Below are 25727 nucleotides of genomic sequence, written 5' to 3'. Positions count from 1 at the left end.
TGCATCAGCCCCCAGGTCAACAGTGAGGGAGATTCAACTCCGTTACAGAGGCAAATGTCATTGCAGTTGCACTAACAGAGATCTGTGCTGACAAGCTCCGGTGGGCGAGACAAGTAAGTGCTGATGAGTACGTCCCAATGGTGCAGTCAATAAACATACATAAGGTACTTATACAGGGTGCGGCCCTCATTTGGAACCTTTGTCCCGCCCATCATAGTGCACTGATCTGGGCCCCACTGGGCTGCTTAAGTCACTGATGGTGCATAAGACAGCTCCTGGTGTGAGCCTCACAAGCAGTTGGGTGACAGAGAGCCTGCGCGGCTAGAAACCGAAGAGAAATTCAGTTATGCTGTGGCCCGCCAGTCAACACTCTTCAATACAATATTAATAAATCTGAAGGGTAAGGTAGTCCTCCTTCACACTGTGGTAAATAAATATTTACCGTCGGAATTTCTATGCAGTAAAGTTCAATAAAATAACTCAATCGAAAATAAAGAGACAAAGTCCGTGGCAGCTGAGTTATAAGGGGTTTTATTCCATAAAATGGAATGGTTCGAACCAGGGTATCATGTTCCTTTCACCATAAAGGATCAGGAAGGGATAGAGCATACTTTATTGACAGAGTACAACTTTTATAGTTAATGCACAGAATGGTGATGAATACAGAAGGCGTAACAGCTGAGAGAAAACGAGATAAGAACACATGTGCGTAGCAATACGTAATCAGAAGGCGTGCACTAGGGCGTACACAGAGGTGTGTGCTAGAAACGTCACATGAAAATGTCACAAGTGGGTGGATACATAGTGGAATCTTGCAGTGTCAGCAGAAATCTGTAGCAAGGATGCGCGCGCAGCAGCATGACGTGTGACTGACGTGAGGCTGGAGGGTGCAGGGGACTTGACATTTAGCACTAGAGGAAAGAGACAGAAGTCTGGCATGTCAGATCAACTCGTTCCTAAATCATATCTGATATCTCGTGTTTGGGGAACTATATTATCTAGAAGGAAAGGTCTCTCGGGCAGAGGCTACTCTATACTGACTATTAATGCGTGCATATGTGACTACGTGTCTGCGTGAAATGCGAGGGGCCATGGGCCTACCATGGTAACAGGAGCAATGAATTACTTGCATGGAGACAGAGAGGCCGGGCCCTTTGCTCTGCAGCCGGGGAAATGTTTATCTATTCTGCTAGACTGGAATGTGTTTTCGAGGAGCTGAACTCGGCTATACTGATAACTTGAAGGCAAAATACTGTCTTTGGCAGGCAAGCAGGCCGAGCCGGGCACCGCTCGCCGCGCAGGGAGTAGGACAGAGGTCAGGGATGCATTCCACGTTGCAGCTTTCAGGAGGCAGAGAACAGAAAGGGCTTGATGGCAGAAATCAGGGCCTAGCTCTGCAGGGCTAGGAAAAACGTGGAAGTGCACCATGAAAAGACGTTGGCAAGGCATACTTAGGAGCTGAATTATCGATCCATTCATGGTGGATCTGAAAGAGGACATGTTAACGTTGGACGCAAATGTATTTGCGTCTTCATAGCAGGTCGAGGAGGGAAGTTACATGCACTTTAAGCTCGTACATGGAGACGGTGGGGTTCACGTTAGGGGACACAATTGACTATAAAAATTTATATTACCTCATTCCCTCCTTGTCCCCTACGGACCCTTCATGATACATCAATCCTCATTAGTCCATCTATTTGTTCATATAACATCATTTGCTCTTCCTTTTTCAGACGGGATTTAGAACGTGGACTTGGATGAGGAAAACAGGATGTGGCGCACAAGCCGCAAATCGCCGGCCCACATTGTATACATAGGCAACAACTGAATACTATGAGAAGGGCTATTCCGAGGAAGGATAGGACTTTCCAACCCCAGGCTGATAACACGCTCCAGAACCAACCGGACCAAGTCCAGGTACCTGGATTCTGATGTATCTGACTTGCAATCTTATGGAGACGTGTTATGGCTTTATATACTGACGGTGCATTATTTGGAATGAAAACACAGCAGCTCGATCCGAGGACTTTACAGGCCCGCCCCTATCGGCCAGGATGACGTCAAGGACGAGACGATTTTGAAGAACGACAAGTCTCATAGCAGACTGTTCCTCGGTCAAGTTACCTAGGGCGGAAGTAGTTTCATTCACTACTGCTTCGAGGGTTCTGGTTCAGTGACATATAGATTTACTATTAAAGACAGCACCTAAATAGGGAAAGAAACCTTTATTGAAATCTGTGTATCGTTCCCATGCCGTTTCAGTATAGTCGACAAGCGGGAGATCTCTCTTGGGTCTATGAACTAGATGGGAGTTTCTATGATAATCAGGTGGAGCTAGAAAAACAGGTGGCAGAAGGAATGCAATGTAACATGTCCCATCCCAATCTAGTGGCAAACGTATATAGGCTGTATGACCACAAATGAAATAGGAATGGCGGGTAGCTTTGAATGTAGACTTGCCTTTATCACTGAATTCGATCACAGTAGTACATTTACTATGACCTAGAGGTACTGAACCATTCTTTCTGACACATAATTCGCCTTTGACGGGTAATACTGACATAGAGGGTAAGTCTGGTCCTGTATCAGACTGAACATTCAGAATCATGAGGTTAAGTGTATAATTACCTAATCCATATACTTCATTTTCTAGATCGGTCCCTGTCCTTTGTGGAAGACCCTCCTTGTTAGGGTAACATGCTTTATGCAGAACTGTGTTCAGATTTCCCCATATCCAACTGCCTTTGTAAACTATGGACTCAGAGTCTAAAGAATTCATTAAACTAAACCAGGCACCACAGGAACCATTATGTGTGAACGGATACGGGAAAAGGGGCAAGACTCCCTTGTATTTCTGATAGGGAGGAAGTCGGGCACATATCCAACAATTGGTAGCATTGCTGGTCTGATGAGAATGATGTAACATACTGATAAAAGTATTGTTGCGCAGCGCAAGTCGGTAAGCTAACTCATGCGGGGGTAATTCGCTGAAGGTATGCTCGACAGTGCTGTTTGAAAAGAAATGTGCATGTATGGAAATAGGGAAATACATGTGTAGCAGAAAACTTGCAGCAATAATCGTAAGACTCAGAAAAAACATAATCAATAATGTCACAATACAGTGACTACGAAGAGATTTACAATATTCTCGTTTCTTGAGCTGTTTCTGTCTATCTCTCTCTCTATTGGGGTCTAACGGGTACATGTCAGAAACTGTCTAACCGATTCACCTAGGGGAGGACTTAAACAATTAAACTGTCTGACTTGCTAGACCTCAGCTTTAAACGATATTCCTGTTGAGGAGTTTTCTCTACCAGGGGGAGTTTAGAGTCACTGGAATCTGGGCAGTCCTTAGAGGGGGAGGAAGAGTCAGTCTCTGGCGGCGATCCGTAAAGTTTTTTAACATGACTCATATGGACCCATCCCTTGCGGCCCTCCAACTTCACTGCCGTCCTTGTGGTCAATAAGACGAGCTTCGGCTCCTGCCAGCGGGGCTCCAGCGGGCTTCTCCTGTCGAAATGTCGTACAAAAACGAAGTCCCCCGGTGTAATCTCATGCGGCTTCACCTCGGTATTGTCGGGAAAGGCTGCAGCTACCTGTGAACGACAAGATTGTAGTGCAGACATCAAGGAGGCAAGGTAATCTGTCAACATGTTACTATCAACATCTGTAATTTTTCGAGGCAGAGGCGTCCCCCACATATTCGGTGGCCTACCAAAGACCACCTCATACGGGGATAGCCCTGTTCTAGAGTGTGCAACCATTCTCATGTAAAACAATGGAACTGGCAAGGCGACTATCCAGTCTACCCCTTTTTCGGCACAGATTTTAGCAAGACGTGTTTTCAGTGTCTGATTGTGGCGTTCCACGAGACCTGCTGCCTCGGGATGTCGGACGCAGTGGAATTTCCACTGATATCCTAGCAGGAGTGAAACCTGCTTCATTAATTCGGACGAGAATGGTTGGCCGTTATCTGAATACACGACACGAGGCAAACCGTACCGTGGGAAGAATTCACGAACCAACTGTTTGGCAGTGGTCGGAGCAGTGTAATCTGGGACTGGATATGCTTCTGTCCAACGGGAAAGTGCGCATGCAACTACGAGGACATATTTGAATCCTCGACATCGTTCCATCTGGATATAATCCATCTGGAGGACTTCAAAAGGGTAATCGGGAGGATTGAATCCACCTTGCTCTACGGGAATGCTTTTACCTGGATTGAACTGACAACAGATCATGCAAGTACGCACTTTCTGTTTTGCTGCTGCTCGTAAATGTTTATTGTACCAGAGATTCTGTAAACTGTCTAACATGGCTTTTTCTCCCAGGTGTGCTGGACTGTGTGCAGTGTTGATCATAACTTGAACCATAGAGTCGGGGAGAAACCATGTGGCTTTTCCCTTCGTCATCCATCCCTGATCTGTCTGGATCCCTCCTAGTTCAGTCCATTTCTTTATTTCGTCTGGAGTAGCATGTGTCTGTATGTCAATTACATCTAGTGCGGGATCCTTAACTGTCATGCAATGTGTCGGTGTCGGAACTATTGTCTTTGTCATATCAGTTGCATGTGTATGAGTCAGAGCTGTGTGTTTCGCGGTTTGATCTGCCAGGTCGTTACCCTGGGAAATGGTATCTGTAACTTTAGTATGTGCCTTGCACTTCATGATAGCTATGGCTGATGGCAAATGTATTGCTTCCAATAATTCCTGAATGAGGGGACCATGTTGGATTTTGGCTCCATGAGAGGTCAAGAAACCTCTTTCCTGCCAGAGTACACCGAAGTCGTGTACGACTCCAAATGCATAACGTGAATCTGTGTATATGTTAACATTCCTGTTTTTGGCTATTATACAGGCTCGGGTCAGAGCAATAAGCTCTGCAGCTTGAGCAGACAGTGTATCAATACGATGTGTTTCTTTGACTTCAGTTTCAGTGGTCACTGCATATGCGGCCACTAATTCGCCTGTGCTTGTTCTCATACATGAACCATCCACGTAAAGTGTCAGGTCTGGGTTAGTCAGTGCAACATCTGTCAAGTCTCGTCGGGGCTTTGTTACTGCATTAATGATCTCTATACAATCATGTGGAGCTGGATCTGTAACGTTCGAAGGTAACAATGTGGCAGGATTGAGTATGTTACAGCGTCTGATTTCTATGTGTGGCTGGAACAATGTCAATTCATAACCTGTCAGTCGTGCTATAGTCAAGTGTTGAGTCTGTGTTCTGTTTAAAAGAACCTCCACAGAGTGTGGAACTTGTACTGTCAGGGGATGTCCTAACACTATGGAATCACTTTGTCGGATTGCTAAGGCTGTTGCTGCAACTGATTTTAAGCACGCAGGCAGAGCCTGGGCTACTGGGTCTAATGTACTCGAAAAATAAGCACAAGGCTTATGTGAACCTGCTTGATCTTGTGTGAGGACAGACAACGCTGTACCATCACGTTCTGTAACAAAGAGTGTAAAAGGTTTGCTGTAACATGGTGTTGCTAAAACTGGTGCTTGACATAATGCTTTCTTTAATTCATCAAAAGCCTGTGTGTGTTCCTGAGTCCAAGGGAGGACAGTCGAAGTCGCTGCCTCCTGTGTTGTCAACTGTATAAGTGGCTTGGCTAGAAATGCGTACTGGGGAATCCATTGCCTGCAGTAAGAGGTGAGGCCAATGAAGGCCCGCACTTCCTTTTGTGTCGTGGGTTGCGGTAAGTGTGCAATTAACTCGATGCGGTCAGGTGTTAGCTGTCTCCCCCTCTTGGACAGCAAGTGCCCAAGGTACATCACTTGCTGAACACAGAATTGTAACTTTGAGGGAGACACCTTGTGTCCTTTGTCAGCCAGAAAATGTAAGACTGTCAGTGATGCGTGTTCACATTCAGGTTCGCTACGAGCGGTGATCAGCAGATCATCGACGTACTGCAGTAGGGCAGTGTTAACTGGCATTTGAATACTGTCAAGTTGTCTTTTCAATGCTTGGCTGTAGATGCTGGGGCTTTCTGTGAATCCTTGAGATGCGCGTGCAAATTTGAAGCTTCGGCCATTTAAACAGAATCCGAAAAGATATTGGCTTTCCGGATCAATGGGGACACTGAAGAAGGCGTTCTTGAGATCAATTACAGTAAAGAACGTCGCCTCTGAATCAATAGCAGTCAATAAGGATGAGATGTCAGGGACCACAGGGTACTGTGGCACAATGCATTTATTTAATTCTCGCAGATCAATCACCAACCGATAAACTGGTGGTGCATTTGGGTCAGTACGTTTAAGAATCGGAATGATAGGGGAATTACATAGATTGGAGTCGGTTTCTACAACCACTCCCTGTGCAATGAGCTCTTCAATGATTTCCAGTAAAGCCACTACAGCATCGGGTGGTAACTTGTATTGTCGGATTCGGGGCAGTACAACTCCTGGCTTGAGTGTCACTCGGTATGGTGTAATGTGCATACAACCTACATCAGTTGGGCCTTTTGCCCACAAATGGTCTGGTACATTTTTCAATCTGTCATCAAAATCTTGTAACACATAGTGACCCTTGAAGTCACGTAAAAACAGTCTAACTCCTTCCGGAGAACAACATATTACAGCTCCTAGAGCTTTCAGTGTCTTGATACCTAACAAGTTTTCTGGACATGACTTCGTGAGTAGTAAGTCTGTAGTGCGTGACAATGGACCAACTGCTAGGGGAACAGGTTTCGATACTTCATTAACAATAGGCTGTCCTGAAAAACCAAGGGAAACATTCTGTGAGCCTGAGAGGGGTGCCCCTGGAACCTCATCGTGACTTATTGTTGTTCGACTTGCCCCTGTGTCAATCAGAAACTTTCTATCCTTTCCTAATACTTGACTATGTACATAAGGACCCTCTTGATCTACAGGGATTTCAATAAGAGGCAAGCCAACCTCCCTCTCTAGGCTGTTTCATGTGTATCGCTGATAATCGGGGTAATCAGATTGTGCATACTGGTACATCTGTTGTGAAACTTGCTGTGTCGCGGCAATAGGCTGTGGCTGTGGTACCGCTACTGTCTGTACTGTCTGTTGTGGAGCATGCATGCATGTATGCATTGGCTGGGTGTTCTGTGGAACATGTTGCTGGACCTGGTCCTGTCTAGGCTGACGGGGTCTCTCTTTAGTTTTACCTGTGGCTATGTTGTGTTTCAGGACTGTACATTCATTTACATAGTGACCTGGCTGTTTACAGTAGTTGCATGTCCCTTTAACGGGAGCTGCCGAATTATTAGACTGTGTCATACCCCTTTTCTGACCGTCAGCTGGGACTGACTGAGCGACTAACATTTTCATTTTCGTGTCTTTCATACGTCTTTGTTCGTGATCTTGTTCTTCTCTAATTCTATTCTGGTGGTACTGTAACATTTGTAACATTTGGGATGGCGTGTTTGCTTGCCATGTACTTTCGACTTTGTATACACGGTTCTTAACCTGCGGCAGGGAATTCTCGACTAATTTGGTTACAAAAAGGTGCGGGTATGACTCGCTACTTGGTTTCAGGCCACTATTAATAATAAAACATTTCTCGAATCTAGAATAAAAATCACTAGTGTCTTCATCGTGTTTCTGTTTACAGGCTGAGATTGCGTCCCAGTCTTCCTTTTTCGTTGTCAATAATCTTGGCAAAACCTGTACAATTAATCCTGGTAATGCTTTAGCTTTGTCCCCAAGGCCTAGCCCTGGAGTACGTCCATTTTCCTCGTCTTCTATTTCGGTCCAATTAATCTTTTTATCTCCCACCTCCCATTCTTTCTCTTTGAGTTTCTCGTAAATGCCAGCAGGCAACAGTACTTTTAACATTTTCATAATATCTGAGTACGTGTAGTCACCCATGAGTAGCATATCTTTAATTTCTCGGTGAAAACCTGCAGGGTCTTTATCGTGACAGGGTACTAGTTTCTTCATTTCTAGCAATTCTATTTTAGTGAGGGGTGTATATACATATACACGTTCTAGTGTGTCATCATCTTTTCTTACTGGATGTACTTCTCGTAAGGGATTCTGTCTGTCGAAGTAAAACATTTTTCTTTCTGGGGGTGGTGGAGCTGACATAAACTGTGGTTTCAGAAAAGTACTATACTTGTGTCTATGTTCTAGAATTTCTTTAATTAAATCAGTACCTAGGCCTCTCCATCTATTAGAGAGCAATTCTACCAATATGTCCGGTAAGGGACCTGGATCAGAATGTTGGCTTTTAAACAACGTAATGAGATGCTGAATCATGTATACACTAGCTAATTTTTGTTCATCAGGGGAAAGGCTCAAAAACGTCTGAGCTACTGCATCATCATTATACGTACTAGAATTGTCAGCCCATTGTACGGCGGACCGGGCTAGTTCTTGTTCATCCATGGAATTGAGTACATGGTACCCCATTCGTTCTTGAAGTATTTTATCGGTAGCCTGAAACATATGTTCAGGAGTCCTCGGGTTTGACATGGCAGCGTGAAAAAGTCTCTTGCTTTCTGGACGTATCGGACGTATTGTATTATTAAAGGGTCTTCCCTTACCTACATATGCTATCATTTCTCTAGCTGGTAATTGCAATGTTTCTGCTGTGGTCTCTGGTTGTTCGTCCTCCGAGGATTCATTCTTGTCTGTATCTATTTCTCTTTCAGGCTTTCTTCTTTCGTGTATTTGTACTACTGCTTTTCGGATCCTTCTGTACATGTTGTCTATACAACTCTGTTTATCATGCTTTCCGTCTGCTATATTCTGACCCCATATGTTAAGTGCATTCATCTCTTCCTTGTCTACACCAGGCCTATCTTGATCTCTTATCAAGCAGTTTATGAAGAAGCGTAATATCATACCTTGAGTGTCAACTTTCTGGTATGCCATGGCCTCGCCAATACTTTCAGGACCTTCCCCCGTTTGGACAAAATGATATATTCTGTCTAGATGATCAATCATTCCTGGTAGTAACATTAAATAGTTTGCAACTCGTCGTAGACGTACTGATGCTAGCATCATTCTGTCATCTTTACCGGGTACTGGATCATATCTACAGTCTGTGAGAGGCTCTTTAAGTATGTCGTAACTCGCTGTTTGAGGTGTACGTTGTTTTGCTAAATCCCTGTAAGTCAGTCGATGTGTTTGTGGCGGTGTTCGAAAACCTCCTGTCGCACCTCCTGAGGTGCCAGGTCCAAAAGGATTTAGTGGATGAATGCCAGGAATAACGAGAGGGGAAGTGATAATAGGTGCGGGAAGTGCTGGGGGAACAGGCGCAGGATGTGGAACGGGAGGAGGTGGAGTTTGTTGTTGCGGAAATGGGGGTAGATTATCTTGGGGTGGGTTGCCGTCAGCAGGTGGTGCATGGACACGTGCATTTGTATATGCTGGAGCTACGTCGTCTAAATAGGAAGAAAGGAATATGTCATTTGCGGTCTTGTGGCGTAATTTAGTCGGAACTAATGGAGGGGGCAGATCTTTTGGTACTTCCGGGGTGGCCTTAGGTAAACCCTCGGCCAAAAGAGGATACATACCATTCGCAAGAGTATTTCGCTGTCGGTCTACTTGTTCTGCTTTGACTCGTATACCTTCCTCAACTAATTCATTTTCTCGGGCTTTTTCTGAATCTTCCCTATGTTTTTCTGCTTTTCTGAATTCTTTTTCTGTTCGTTTATGCGATTCTTTACGCCACAATTCTATGGCATCTTTCTGGGATTGTCTGGCTTTCTTTTTCCATAGCGCTTCTTCTACTCTCATGATGCAATCTGCATCCCATGTCCCTGTAACGGGCCATCTATATTTCTCTTCTAGGTTCTTAGTATAATCGGCCCATAAATCTAGGTACAGTATGGCATCTAAGCCATGCTTATGGTACATAAAATTTCCGGGAGTGTCCCTGGGTGGGACAGGAATTGCTTCCTCTAATATCCCTTTCCTAGTTCCTATCTGTTTTAATTTGCTGAATAATGGCATCTTGGTACTTGACACTTGATACTTTCTCGAACTCGAACACAGCTGATATACAAAAACACAGTAAAACAGTCACTCATACCACAACACTAATCACATAAAAACATTTTGAACACATATTGACTACCCTTGAACTCTAAAACGAGAACAAAATCGAACCCTTGAATGTCTTGATATACTGCTAACAGTACAGATACACTGCTAAAACAGTGCAGACCGGGTCTGTGTACCCAAACCCGTCTTTACCGGATACATAGTAATGCACCCGTCTAGATGCGTCCCCAGCAACGGTACTCACCGGGAAGCATGGAACGGAAGGCCTCGGAAACTCGACTGGACTGGACCGGACTGGACTCGACTCGACACGTGACGTAGATACTTCGGAACTGGTGGGCCTCTAGATACCTCAGACCTTGTCCTCTTTGGCTGGGCTCTGGTCGGGATCCTCCGCACTCCTCACCGCCTCGTCTGGGTGCTGATCGCAGTCTCCGTCACCTCCGTAGGCCTGAGGGAGATGCAGGAAATCCTGCGGGTACGCGTAATTGTCCGTCTTGGCTGGGGCAGGGGGCAAAGGCTGCAACGCACCTACCGGCGCGTGGGGTGGGGGAGGAGTCCCTGTTCGGGCGCCAAATTAATGTGGTAAATAAATATTTACCGTCGGAATTTCTATGCAGTAAAGTTCAATAAAATAACTCAATCGAAAATAAAGAGACAAAGTCCGTGGCAGCTGAGTTATAAGGGGTTTTATTCCATCCATAAAATGGAATGGTTCGAACCAGGGTATCATGTTCCTTTCACCATAAAGGATCAGGAAGGGATAGAGCATACTTTATTGACAGAGTACAACTTTTATAGTTAATGCACAGAATGGTGATGAATACAGAAGGCGTAACAGCTGAGAGAAAACGAGATAAGAACACATGTGCGTAGCAATACGTAATCAGAAGGCGTGCACTAGGGCGTACACAGAGGTGTGTGCTAGAAACGTCACATGAAAATGTCACAAGTGGGTGGATACATAGTGGAATCTTGCAGTGTCAGCAGAAATCTGTAGCAAGGATGCGCGCGCAGCAGCATGACGTGTGACTGACGTGAGGCTGGAGGGTGCAGGGGACTTGACATTTAGCACTAGACGAAAGAGACAGAAGTCTGGCATGTCAGATCAACTCGTTCCTAAATCATATCTGATATCTCGTGTTTGGGGAACTATATTATCTAGAAGGAAAGGTCTCTCGGGCAGAGGCTACTCTATACTGACTATTAATGCGTGCATATGTGACTACGTGTCTGCGTGAAATGCGAGGGGCCATGGGCCTACCATGGTAACAGGAGCAATGAATTACTTGCATGGAGACAGAGAGGCCGGGCCCTTTGCTCTGCAGCCGGGGAAATGTTTATCTATTCTGCTAGACTGGAATGTGTTTTCGAGGAGCTGAACTCGGCTATACTGATAACTTGAAGGCAAAATACTGTCTTTGGCAGGCAAGCAGGCCGAGCCGGGCACCGCTCGCCGCGCAGGGAGTAGGACAGAGGTCAGGGATGCATCCCACGTTGCAGCTTTCAGGAGGCAGAGAACAGAAAGGGCTTGATGGCAGAAATCAGGGCCTAGCTCTGCAGGGCTAGGAAAAACATGGAAGTGCACCATGAAAAGACGTTGGCAAGGCATACTTAGGAGCTGAATTATCGATCCATTCATGGTGGATCTGAAAGAGGACATGTTAACGTTGGACGCAAATGTATTTGCGTCTTCATAGCAGGTCGAGGAGGGAAGTTACATGCACTTTAAGCTCGTACATGGAGACGGTGGGGTTCACGTTAGGGGACACAATTGACTATAAAAATTTATATTACCTCAACACACGGGCTGGCTGACCAACCATCGCGGGGCCAACAAAGGGATAGCAGACTCTGCTGGGTACTCTGATTTAGATCGTGATGCAGTTACCGCTACAGTGTTAGGGTCTGCCCAACCGGGTCCACGGATACTGCCTCCAGACAGTCAAGGACACACAACCCTGGGGGTGGGGAATCAGTTAAAGCCATTTGCCCAAATATAACAGCTCTAGGGATGGTCCCAGAAGGGGGTGGGGGGCGGACACCCACAGGGGAGCCACAACCCGCTTTGCTGGGCCTGTGGCACTGGCTAGCGCATTTGGACTCACTGTGTGTTAATGCCTATTCTGCTTCAGCAGTTCTGTAATCGGCTTGTCTACCAAAGTCTCAGACCCCAAGACATTTTCGGCGTGGCGCAAGCCTGGCCGGACCTGCCCGCTTGTTCAGCAGTGAATGTTGTTGTATCTGGGGCCTCCGTGCCAAGTTGCGACAGCAGGCATGGGCACTCCATCCTTCAGTTACCCTTCGCCGACCATAGGTAGAAGCGGAGTTCATGATGCATGACGAGAGCGCAAGTTTCAGCACTCAAGGTCTCCTGTAGGTCCAGTTTCACCAGGGCATATTACACGGGCAGTGAAGCACCAATTCAGTGCCTTCCTTCGATGAAAAGCTGTGTCGGGTGATGCCTCTGAGTTGTGTGAAGCACTTGGGTAGGTTTTCAGGCAAAAGTTCTGTGGGATGAAGGGGATAAATACAGGATAATTTAAAGGCCAGGCATGGAGCACTGTTCTGCACGTCTATTGCGGCCGCCATCTTGGCCACACACCCCTACAGGTACAATACAAATAAAGACATAAAACAACATTGAATACAAATCAACAAAATGTAAAGTGCTACAAAGTTCCCCAGGATTGTGTAGATAGCTTATGCAGCGCATGTTTTTTTAATTTGCATTATGGTACATGTTGTTTTAGGTAATCCTTTAGACATTTGAGACTACAAATATCAGATTACATAGGAAAAGCTTGAACTGGCACATGCATGGCGCTCGAAAACTTGAGAGCTCTGTTTTTTTCCATCTCAGAAGAGGGGGAAGTGAGCAACTTCTTCAGTCCAGGTTTTTTCTTTGCATTCTGGTATTTTTGGAATCCTGTTTTTCCCTTTGACAATTTGTGACTACACATGCCAAAACCCAGAGGAAAAACTTGGACTGGTGTGGTTCTGAAATTCTGGACCCTGCCGTAATATGGTACCGAGGTCCAACACTCGTGTCACAAAATATCATCGTACCATGACGAATTTGGTATCGGCAGACCGGTAATGATTAAGACATCATCCCTATGCATTTGCGTCGTAATAGAGCGATGCTAACTCCCTTAAATCATGGTTTCCGTCCTGAACCGTCGGACTCCATTTTGTGAACGGCATCCATCTTATGGCTTGCCCTCATATAAGTCAATCGATTAAGGCCGAGTTTGATCCGAAAGGACACGTCCACCTTAGCTGACTTCCCCATGACCTGGCAAAACTGACTCCACTGCCTCCAGCCAAACCTGTTTGGGCAGCTCCTCGCCCAGTGGCCGAATAAGATAGCATCAATGCATAACATGCCATAAACCATTCACTACATACAGACCATGTTTTCTACACACATACACCTGTCCATGTTCCTTGTTTATGGCCAGTTTTACGACGAGGAGGTGCCCTGTTTTATTGGCGTTTTATCGATATCTGATGGGAGTACTGGGCCTGGCTGGGTAATCTATCACAAACTGGACATCTAAAATATGGGTTGGCCGACATGACTGTGCTTTTTGCTCTATTGTGAAAATATGTCTATGACCGTATTGTAAACTAAAGAATTCTTGCCTGCAGCTGTTATTTCTGTATAAAAGGAGAAGGCTGGTTCTGTAAAAACGAACAGTCTCCTGAGAACTTACGACCCGTGCTGTTGTAATTCTAAGACACTAGGTTGCAGCCAATAAAACTCGATCTCTGACTTCACCTAGAAGACTCTTGGTTTCTGTGGTCCGGAACAGGGAGAACTCAGAGGTCTTCGGGTGTTATGCCTCGACACCACCGGGTTCCTAAAAACCCGGCACCTCAGTTGGCGCCCAACTCGGGGCGGTATCAAGCGGTGACGGTCCAAGCCAGATGTTCGTGAGGAGCTTCGTGTGAAAATTCCAGAGGACGGCCAGCCACTTCAGCGACCCCTGTATGTCGACGTGGTTCCGAAGGTCTTTGCTGCGAGGTTCCCCGCGTCCCGACGGCTACGAAGGACTGCTGCCCTGACTATCGCCCTGTTTTGGACCCAGTGATCCTTGGTAGAGCGAAACGATAGACGAGTCTTCTAGTGACGTCATCGATCATCAACACTTCAGTTAAGTATAAGTGGAGCGTCTCCCAGTCCTTAGTTTGATTCTTAGTTTTAGTATCCTTGAGATACACCTTGTTTGGAACTTGCAAGCGCCAAAACCGAGGGATTCGTGTATTCACGAGAATATCATAATTAGATAATCCCTTGAAGTTTGAAGCTAGACTAGTGAGCGAAGATGCCTGGTCTTAGCGGACTTGGAAACTTGTTTTGTCTTGGTTGTAGTAAGGACTCCCGATTAGAGGATTCGTGTCCGGTTCCTCCGATTGGAACTCCAACATATGAGTTATATATAAAGCACGGAGTAGGTCCTATCACATATAATGAAGAATGGATTAAATACACCCGCAAAGATGGTGTTTTAAAATGGCCCCAATATGGTAGCTTTGACCCAGAAATTTTAGATAACCTCGAGGTCAAACTCTTCAAGAAGAAAGCCCCTGCCGGCGATGTTTGACTCTTTTCGCTTATGGCGCAAAGAAGCCAAACAGAAAGAAATAAAATTAGCAAAGAAAAATAAAAGAGGTATGTCAATGGTGCAAGCTGCCATTGCATACAGGGATAATGAGGAAGAGCAAGAGAGTGAACAAATGCTCAGAAGCAAGAAGTTAGCAGTAGATAAATGCTACCCGATGTTGCCCCATGAAGGACAAGATTCAAAGGGAACATCCGAGAAAGATCCACTAATGTCCCATTTGTTGAATTCACCACCCCCGTATACATCGAGTGTTACTGGACCCCCGAAGCGTTTTGTTATACCGCGCCCCGGCGCACGAAATGCAGCTCTTGCACAAGCACCAGCTCCTCTTCAGCTGGTTCCTACTTCTCCGGCGCAGCCTTCTCAAGGGCCGCCGCCTTTGCTACATACTCCATCTACTTCGTCTACAACTTTGCCTACTGCTCCAACTGTTTATCCTGATACTACTTCTGCCACTGCTTCGACTTCCTCTGCTATTGCCTCGACTTCCTCTTTACATCAGCCTGTCTTTTCTAGCGCATTTGCCTCTCCGCAAGCTTCTCCTTCTGTTCGACAGAGAGTGGCAAGTACTGTCACTGGTCTGTTCTCACCTTTCTTTGGGTCGCCTAAAACGACCCCTAAAACAGGACGTAGACAGTTGCGTAGTCAACTGCCTGATTACGAGGAAAGAGAAGTGCTGAATGAGTTAGCACGCAAATGGGTTACTGACACTGTTAGGTACGACGTTCAGTCTGTTATGGAAGTCTTCTGACAATGGGATGCACCCAGTCAGAGATATGTATTCGAAGAGATGTGTGTATATCTTTGTGAAGATTTGGAGACAAACGATCCAAAACGCAAAATGAAGGAATTATTCCGTATGCGATTTAAGTTCTATGAAGGCATGATTGTAAGTGCCGATGTCGAAAAAGCAATAGATTTGTTGTTATCTTATAGGAGTAAGGGAAATGTCTCTAGATCATTGTATGAAGATGACGTGTCAGGTAGGAAAAAGGCGCGACAGTACCCTATGAGAGAAGTTCCTCCAGTTTGGAGGGAAGGTGATGCGAATGCAAATCCACCCGTTCTGCCGCATTTCCAGCGTGTATGGGTACATGTCCCCTGGAAAAGATCTGAAGTTTTAGCACTCAAGCAGACATTACCTGATCCACGTAAAAATCCTGCAGGGTATTATAAGGAGTTATCACAGACTGCCAGCTCGTGTATAATGAATTTAGCGGATGTAGACATGTTGTTTGGGAATGTTGTTCCACAGCCTTTGTGGAGTAAGATTCGTCATACAGATCATGATCAAGAACTAGGTGACACATGGGCTAATATTACTGCTGCAGATACTAGACAAGTTGGTGGTTCTAAACCTGAGCCTTTAATTGCTGAACTTCCTGGTAGAATTATCACGTACAAGAAGACTTTAATGCCTGAATTGCGTGTAAATTGGGACAAGTTGTCTGCGTGCAAGCAGAAGAAAGATGAGAATGTGTCTGACTTTTTCACAAGATTTGAAGAGACTTTTGTCGATCATAGTGGTCAGGATATGGCTATAGAGGGTGGCCAAAGATTGTTTGTAGACAAATTTGTACATAATTTGCTTCCTGAACTGTGCAATAAATTGAAAGATTCAGAGAGTGCTTGGGCTGTTTCCACGTCAGCGCAGATTCTAGCCACAGCCCAGTACTAGGAAAATAGGCGCAAAGACGAGCTAGATAAGGCAGACAAAAAGACTAAAGATTTAAAAACTAAAATTCTTCTCCAGCAAGCCTATCCGCCTCGCACTCCTAGTCAGCCCAATTATCAACAACCACAGCAGTATTCGAGAAACCCACAAGGAAACGAATTTTCCCATCAGCGTTTGCCGTATGGCCCGAATCAGTGTGCCTATTGCAAAGAAATAGGCATGAGCGGATTTTGCGGATTGGCAATCCGCAAATTTGCGGATTTGCGAATTTGCGGATTGCGAAAATCAGCAAAATCCGCGAATCCTCGCGGATTTTTTTTTTTTATGTTCGCACGGGTTTCTGCAAGTTCGCGAGGGTTTTGTACAATTTCGCAAATTGCGAAATTGTACAAAACGCGTGCAAACTTGCAGAAACCCGTGCGAACACAATGTGCCCAGTAGGGTATGGGCCTCTTGTGTGAATAAAAGGTCAGAGAAAGATCAGTTCAGCAGATGAAGAGAAAGAAGCTCCTGGTCACAGGAACAGCACGGATATTGCGCTCGTGAAAGTCAAGGATGCAAAGCCTATCCAGCGTCACAGCTGATTTTCCACGGTAGATTTGGGAAGAAGGCACACCTGTGCCGCCTCGACGACGCTCACGATTGTTTTTGGGCTAATGAATGAGTCACTGAATTTGAGCATCAACTAGTTTGAGCGACCATGTGTGTGTTACTATGCAATCGCCCCGAAGGGCGCAGAGGTCCCTTGAGTGAGCTGTGAGCTGCCTGTAACTATTTTACAATGGCGCCAGCAAGCTGCCAGCGCCGTTGTAAAATAGTTACAAAGTTAGCTTGCACAGGAAGCACTTAGATAAAATAAAGCAGCACCTGCTTCGTTTTATCTAGTGGTTCCTGTGCAAGCTAACTTTGTAACTATTTTACAACGGCGCTGGCAGCTTGCTGGCGCCATTGTAAAATAGTTCTATGAGTGGGGGTCAACTTTTGAACCCGTTACGTCCGTGGATATTTTTTTGCGGATTTTGCGGGAAATCCGCAAAATTCGCGGATTGCGGATTTCCCAAAAATCCGCAAAATCCGCGGGCGTAACGGATTTCCCGCTCACCCTTACAAAGAAGAGGGACATTTAAAAAATAATTGTCCAGCCCTGGCGCGACGTCTAAATGGTGTTTCCGGTGCAAGAGGTAGAGGTGTTCAACAGGCTCCTAGGGGTAGGGGCCGTGGAAATTTCCCCCAGAATAACACTTCTTTTCCGAATCAGAATTCTATGAATAGCTTCGATCAACAGAATAATGCGTCTTCTAGGTCGGCTCAGTACTATGCTGATGACTACTACGCAGAGAACGAGAATGAGGGTAATAATTGCTAGGACAGCCATGGACAAAGAGAGGGAGTTGTTTCAGTTCCAGTAGATCAGAATGGACCTTATGTCGAGGTGATTACATCAGGAGTGTCAGAGCCATTTCTGCTGGATACTGGTGCTACAAAAAGTTCTATTATGCACTCAAAACTTCCTGGCGCACCTTTGTCTGGCGAAATGAATGTTTCAGTAGGTTTTTCTGGCGCCCCCGTTAGAAACCCGATCTCTAGTCCTATGCCCCTTTCTGTTGGCCCATGCGAATTAGAAGCACCCCTCATTCTTACAACAGGTTGTGGTGAAAATTTGTTAGGTTTGGATTTGTTAAAGAGATTATATGCGACTTTGTACTGTTCTCCTTCGGGAGTACAACTTACCCTTGGTAAGAAAGTGGTTTCCCCAATGTATTTGTCAAAGGAAAATATTCCAACTGAATTGTCATCTCTTCCAGATATACTTTGGGCTACTGGTTCTAATGATGTAGGTCGTTTGGAGATAGAACCGTATGTCATAACATTGAAAGCCAATGTTAGGTTGCCACGTATTCCCCAATACAAGATCTCTAGCGAATGTGAAAAGGCTTTGTTAGCGATCGTTTACGATCTGATCGAGAAAGATGTCATTGAAGAGACAACAGGCAACATTTGTAACAGTCCTATTTTGCCTGTCTTAAAGCGTACTGATCCTTCACAGCCCTCTGTGTACAGATTTGTGATTGATCTCAGAGAAGTGAATAAGATTGTTGTACCACAGTTTCCAGTTGTCCCTGACATTACTACCTTATTGACAATGGTTCCAGCTTCAGCCACTTGGTTTTCGGTGATTGACCTGAAGAACGCTTTCTTCAGCATCCCGATTGCTGAGGAGAGCAGAGACATTTTTGGCTTCAATTTAGGAGGGCGAAGCTTCCGCTTCAAACGCGCTCCTCAGGGCTACTGCGAAAGTCCATCGATATTCAGTCAGGCTCTGAAAACGCAACTAGACACGATTGTTCTACAGGATGGTGCAACTCTGATTCAGTATGTAGACGATTTGCTGATCGCTGCAGACACTGAAGAAATTTGCAAGCAAGCCACATTGTCGTTGTTGCGTCATTTATGTGACATGAAACACAAAGTCTCTCTTTCAAAGCTACAATTTTGTCGACAAGAAGTGACCTACTTAGGTCACATCTTATCGAAGGAGGGAAGGAGACTGACCCCAGAAAGAATACAGGCATTTGCAAGATTGAGTGCCCCAAGGACACAGAGAGAAGTTCGGGCCTTCTTGGGCATTACATCGTACTGTAGACAATGGATACCGAATTTCTCACTATTGGCTAAACCTTTGCTGGCACTACTCTGCAAAGATACACCCGATCCTATGCCCTGGTCTGAAGATTGTCAGACAAGTTTCCACGAGTTGCGTGATGCATTGTGTTCTGCTCCTGTGTTGGGCAACCCCGACTACAGTAAGCCTTTTACATTATATGTCCATGAGAAGGAAGGTTGCACATTATCAGTCCTGACACAATACTTTGGGGACAAACAGCGCCCATGCGCATATTTCTCAGCGACTCTAGATCCTGTAGCTAAGGCATTACCAAGTTGCTTGAGGGCCACTGCTGCAGCAGCTGTCTGTATTCGACAGTCTGCTGGGTTAGTCATGAATAATACTCTGATCGTTATGGTCCCACATGCAGTAGACATTTTACTAAACAGACCGAAAACACAGCATTTAACTAGTGCTCGACTGTCCAGCTATGAGCTGACACTATTAGCGAGTCACATACACATAAAGAGGTGTGATACACTCAACCCCGCCACGTTATTGCCCATTCCGGCAGAGACAGATGAGGTTGAAAAACATGATTGCTGCTTTAGGACAGAAGAAGAGACAAAAGGGAGAGTAGACTTGCAGGACACTCCCCTTCCTGAATGTAATGATACTTTATGGGTTGATGGTTCATGTTTCAAGTTGCCAAATGGTGATACGACTGCAGCATATGCTGTAACAACATTGCACACGATTGTAGAGGCCGCGCGCATCCCCCAAAATTCTGCGCAAGCAGCAGAGTTGGTTGCACTTACAAGAGCGTGTGTGTTGGCAAAAGGAAAGCGAGTAAATGTATATACTGATAGCCAATACGCCTTCGGCGTGGCCCATAGTTTTGGAAGATTGTGGCGTGAATGTGGGTTCCTGACGTCACATGGTGCAAGAATCCAACATGGTCAGCTAGTAAACGACCTTCTCGAGTCACTGACCTTGCCCCTACAAGTTGCAATTGTGAAATGCAGTGCACACAGAAAGATTCAAGATGATGTTGGTCGTGGGAATGCCTTTGCAGATGAAGTTGCGAAAGAGACTGCAAGGAACACAATGAGTCGGATGTATGTTGTAGGTCCTGCTAGATGGATTGCTGATGTGGGTATGTGTGAGGACACTATTGAAAGTGTGAAGTCCATACAATCTGATGCAACGGAAAAAGAGGTGAATGAATGGAGAGAAAGCAAGGGTAGATTGGATGCGAATGTTTGTTGGGTCGAATTGTCCGAACATCAACGATGGTTGTTACCCGATGCATATGTGCTTGCAGTGGTGACAATGGCCCATGGAATGGCGCACATCAGTGTGAAAGGAATCTGTAAACTGTTGGCCCCAGTATGGCAGAATAGTGGTATCCCAAAATGCGCAGAGAATTTGGTCAGGAACTGTATGGTGTGTTTGAAGTACAATCCCGGTAGGGGAACCCCAACTCCAGCTGGTCATTTTGCGCCTCCAACGTATCCGTTCAAGGTTTTGCAGCTCGATTTCATCCACATGGAGAGGTGCAACAATCTGAAATACGTGCTTGTTGTTGTTTGCGCCTTCTCCAGGTGGGTGGAAGCGTATCCCCTTAAGGACAACACTACCTTGTCAACTGCCAAAGCCCTTGTCAAGGAATTCTTCCCTAGGTTTGGGATGCCTAGAATGGTCTGGAGTGATAACGGAAGTGAATTTGTGGGACGAGTGATGAAGAGAGTGTGCGAATGTCTAGGCATACACCAGAAATTTCACGCTACAAATCACCCCCAATCAGCTGGTGTAGTAGAGTGCTACAACGGCACTCTAAAACTCAAACTAGCCAAGATCCAAGCCAGCACAGGTCTTAAATGGCCCGACGCCCTGCCTTTAGCACTCCTGTCTACCAGAATGATTGTCCAAATTAGATTAGGACTTAGCCCTCATGAGATTGTGTTCGGCCGCCCAGCCAACATCTGGGGCGTGCCAAGGCCCAAGAAGCTAGGCGAAATAGAGCATCCTGTACTGCTTGACTATTTACACGAATTGACAACTAAATTGCGTGTTTTACACCAACAGGTTCACAGTTCCTCTCCGCCAACCTCTGATGTTCCAGGTCACTCCATTGAACCCGGCACCTGGGTGCTGGTGCGGAATTTTCAGCGCATGAACAACGAACAGCCCAGGTGGACCGGGCCATACCTCGTCCTTCTTTCCACAAGATCAGCCATTCAGGTGGAAGGAAAGAAGAATTGGATCCACGGGACCCATTGTAAACGGGTCCCCCTGCCTCTTCCATATGACCGGTGGGTCCAGGAGGGAATTGCTGACTCTGAGACCGAGTCCGTACCGCGCTTTGCACCCTTCAGCGATGCACGATTGAAAGGAACCGGTACAGAAAAGGAGAGTGATCGTATTTTGCAAGGATTTGTGCCACCGTCAATGCAGTTGGACACTACAGAACCTGAAACATTGTTTGAAGACCACACCGTACCTGGGAAACAACGATATAATCTGAGGTCGAGAAAAAGGGACTAATAAAAGCAAACTAATGCGATTTTCCTTTCCCCCAAGAACTATTTTTGATTTTACAGCTCTCTCGCCCAGGGAACTTGCTCATTTTTGATTTTCGAACCGTCATCCGGTTCTGCTGCTAGGGTCGCGGTTGACAGTCTGGGGAGTGCAGCTGGGGACGTTTAGGTCAACGGTTCTGGTCGGTCTGAGGGAATTACCCCGGACTGAACAGGAAGCACTCCTTGGCAGAATCAATCTCCCACCGCGGGCAGCAACTAGAGGATGGAGTTTCCAAGGGTAGAGAGACCTGCTAGATCCATGAACTTTAAAAAGAAAATATGCACTGTGATGGCCAGAAAGATATTCTTGATAGTATGTATTTTAATGTTGTGTAGCATAGCGATGTTCTTGATTGGCTATACTCTATTCACATTTCAAGTTACCTTTGTAAATAACACTCAGCCCACACCTCCTCCTACAGTTCCTCCACACTCCTTTCACCCTCTACCTGAACACGAGTCTGCCAGAAGACTAGAATTTGTAAATAATTCATTCATCCAGCTCCAACAGCAGCACCAGTCTATAATGAACACATCGAACTGTTGAATATGTGGACTTATGCCGCACACGACAGATAAGGGCATCCCTTACTTCGTCCTGCCATTCAGTTACTATGGTTCTCTGTGGGCTTTCCAGACAATGTTCCTGTTTGACATAGAACCATATCCCCCGCCTCCCACAGGGAGCAATTCCAGCAACAAGGCACTAGTGGCAGGAATAAGGAATATGAGCAGGGATATCGACATGTACCGAACGATTCCCAAAGACAAGTTTACCCCGTATAGTAGATGGAACATCAATCAGTATGGGATTTCCTTGAGTAAGAGCCAGAAAACAAAGAAATCCTCCCCGGTTTGGATAGTACCCCACCGAGGTCACCTATGCCTGCAAGGTATTGGCAGGGATCCCAAAGCACATTTGGGGATGAGCGTATGCACGGAAACGTGTGTGTTTGCCTCCCGAACCTCCCCTCCATTCTTAGCGGCTAAGGGTACATACTTCATCTGCCATGACAAAGCATACACATGGTTGCCCCCTGACTTCTCGGGCACATGTTTTATCTCGTTTCTGCTGCCACCTACCTACACGGCCGGGGCAGATTACCATCGGACAAGGACAGTTAGGGGTGTCGTGAGACAAGACGACACTGCGGGTCAAGAGTTTGGGGACTTCGCAAAGGGTTTTCTGCTGTTTTGGGGGCCTATGGTGAACAGCAGGAACATTCGCCAGTTAATGAGGGTAGTCGAATCCGCCGTGACCGAAACGGACGGTGCCCTTAGTAACTTGACGGCTGAGCTTCAGTCGGACCGACTTATGACCCTTCAGAACCGGGTCGCCCTAGATGTCATACTTGCAGACCGTGGTGGTGTATCTCCAAACTGCACAAAATCTCTGATTCCCTTCACGTGGAAAAAGGGGATTGGTCCCTGCTAGGGTGGTTCTGGGAACTGATCTCTGCCTGGGGATGGAAAACTCTGATCTTCATTGGGATGATTTTAGCCATTCTGTTTATGTTCTGCCTGTTTGTACAGTGCGCTCCTGCAATATGTGGCCTCTGTGCTACTTCATGTGTAAGGAAGCCTGTGTCAAGGGACGAACTGAGCAACAGAATGATGCTACAGCAGCATCTCCATGAATTCATTATTACAGATTTGGACTCAGATTAGCATGAGTTATTGCCTAATATGAGGGCAAAAGGAGGGTCTGTGGTTCTGAAATTCTGGACCCTGCCGTAATATGGTACCGAGGTCCAACACTCGTGTCACAAAATATCATCGTACCATGACGAATTTGGTATCGGCTGACCGGTAATGATTAAGACATCATCCCTATGCATTTGCGTCGTAATAGAGCGATGCTAACTCCCTTAAATCATGGTTTCCGTCCTGAACCCTCGGACTCCATTTTGTGAACGGCATCCATCTTATGGCTTGCCCTCATATAAGTCAATCGATTAAGGCCGAGTTTGATCCGAAAGGACACGTCCACCTTAGCTGACTTCCCGATGACCTGGCCAAACTGACTCCACTGCCTCCAGCCAAACCTGTTTGGCCAGCTCCTCGCCCAGTGGCCGAATAAGATAGCATCAATGCATAACATGCCATAAACCATTCACTACATACAGACCATGTTTTCTACACACATACACCTGTCCATGTTCCTTGTTTATGGCCAGTTTTACGACGAGGAGGTGCCCTGTTTTTCTTGGCGTTTCATCGATATCTGATGGGAGTTCTGGGCCTGGCTGGGTAATCTATCACAAACTGGACATCTAAAATATGGGTTGGCCGACATGACTGTGCTTTTTGCTCTATTGTGAAAATATGTCTATGACCGTACTGTAAACTAAAGAATTCTTGCCTGCAGGTGTTATTTCTGTATAAAAGGAGAAGGCTGGTTCTGTAAAAACGAACAGTCTCCTGAGAACTTACGACCCGTGCTGTTGTAATTCTAGGACACATGTTACTTGGTTGCAGCCAATAAAACTCGATATCTGACTTCACTTAGAAGACTCTTGGTTTCTGTGGTCCGGAACAGGGAGAACACAGAGGTCTTCGGGTGTTATCCCCTGGCACCACCGGGTTCCTAAAAACCCGGCACCTCACTGGATCAGCTACTCATGTATGGACAGTGCTTAATTTGCAAAAGATTGCATGCCAGGGACCTTCTTGGAAGCACAGGGGCAGTCCAATGTTTAGCCCTGATTCACCAACACAGAGTATTGATCAACTCTGAGCAAAAACACAAAGCGCTTCAGGGGAAATCCCGGCTACAAAACGCTCACAAAATTAGCCTCTTGTGACTAAAATTTCTTTCAAATGTTAGCCCACATGAGCCTCACTGCCCCTCCCCCACATCCCCCAGTCCCTGCTGCGGCCAGTGAAGACCCTGGATGCTCCCCAGAGCTGCCATTGAAAGTTGAAACAGAAAACTCCTGGGTCGGGCGGGAGACAAGCGCTCTGTGGCTCCAAACGTGGGTGCGGCTGTCCTGGCGGTCCTTCAAGGTGATGCGAGCTACTGCGGCGTCGAGAGAGAACAAAGAGACCTGCTCAGTGCCGCTCAGCCACTTTTAAGGGTGGGGCCCTTGCACTGTCGACCATAGGAAGTGACTTCTCACCCCAAAAGGACTGTGTTCTTCCAGGGTGACACAGGAGCGACTCCACCTCCTCCCTGGACTAACCACACTGGCCTGGGGAAAATGCAACCGAACTTGCCTGGCCCCTCGTAGCCCCGCCATAAAGATAGGCTCTTCCGCATTGGGAGAGCCTCTTAGATTTGCTGCACTGTACCAATTTCCTACTTTTTCTCATATACTATTTTTTCTACAATGTAATATCTTTTCTCATTCATTGCTATTTGATTTCAATACCTTTCCTCTTGAACGTCAGCCCATTTTACCTCCCTCAGCCTTTCTCTCAATCAGTACTTTTTTTGCGGGCAAGTGGAAGTTCAGTCAATGGTTGATGCAGGATGGTCCTTGGTTTTGTAGAGCTTTGTATGTGTGTGTGAGGATCTTTAACTGGCATTACTTCTGGATGGGGAGCCAGTGGAGGTTTCTGAGGTGAGGGGTGATGCGGGTCCATTTGGGGAGGTCAAGGATGAGTCTTGCTACAGTGTTCTGTATGGACTGGAGTCTGTTGTGGAGCTGGGGAGAAATTCTAGGGTAGACAGCATTTCCGTAGTTGAGCTGGCTGGTGATGAGGGCCTGCATGATTGTATTTCTGATGTTGATTGGGATCCTTCTGAATATTCTGTGTAGCATGCAAAGGGTGTGCAAGCGAGAGCAGGCAACTCAATTGCTTTGTTGTTTCATGGTCAGTTCGCTGTTGAGAATGAGGCTGAGGTTGCATGCATGGTCTGTTGGTGTGAGTGGTGGTCTGAGTTCTGCTGGCCACCGGCTGTGGTCCCAGGAGGAGGTGTTCTTCCCGAAGATCAGTACTTTTGTTTTGTGGGAGTTGAGTTTGAGGCAGCTGTCTCTCATCCATTTGACTACATCGGTTATGACATTGCAGAAGTTGGTTTGGTGTTGGAGGGGTCCTCGGTGAGTGAGAGGATGAGTTGAGTGATCAAAGTAGGAGATAATGTTGAGTCAATGTGATCTGAGACATCTGCGAGGAGGTTCAGTTAGATGTTGAACAGGGTGAGGCTGAGGGAAGATCCTTAGGGTACGCCACCTAAGATGGCCTTCGGGTGCAGAGATGAATGGAGGTAGACGGATGCTCTATGTGCGTCCTGAAATGAAAGACACA

This window comes from Lissotriton vulgaris, chromosome 10 (genome assembly GCF_964263255.1).
Source record: "Lissotriton vulgaris chromosome 10, aLisVul1.2, whole genome shotgun sequence".
In the NCBI taxonomy this organism is placed as follows: Eukaryota; Metazoa; Chordata; class Amphibia; order Caudata; family Salamandridae; genus Lissotriton; species Lissotriton vulgaris.
This window is presented reverse-complemented; position numbering follows the sequence as displayed.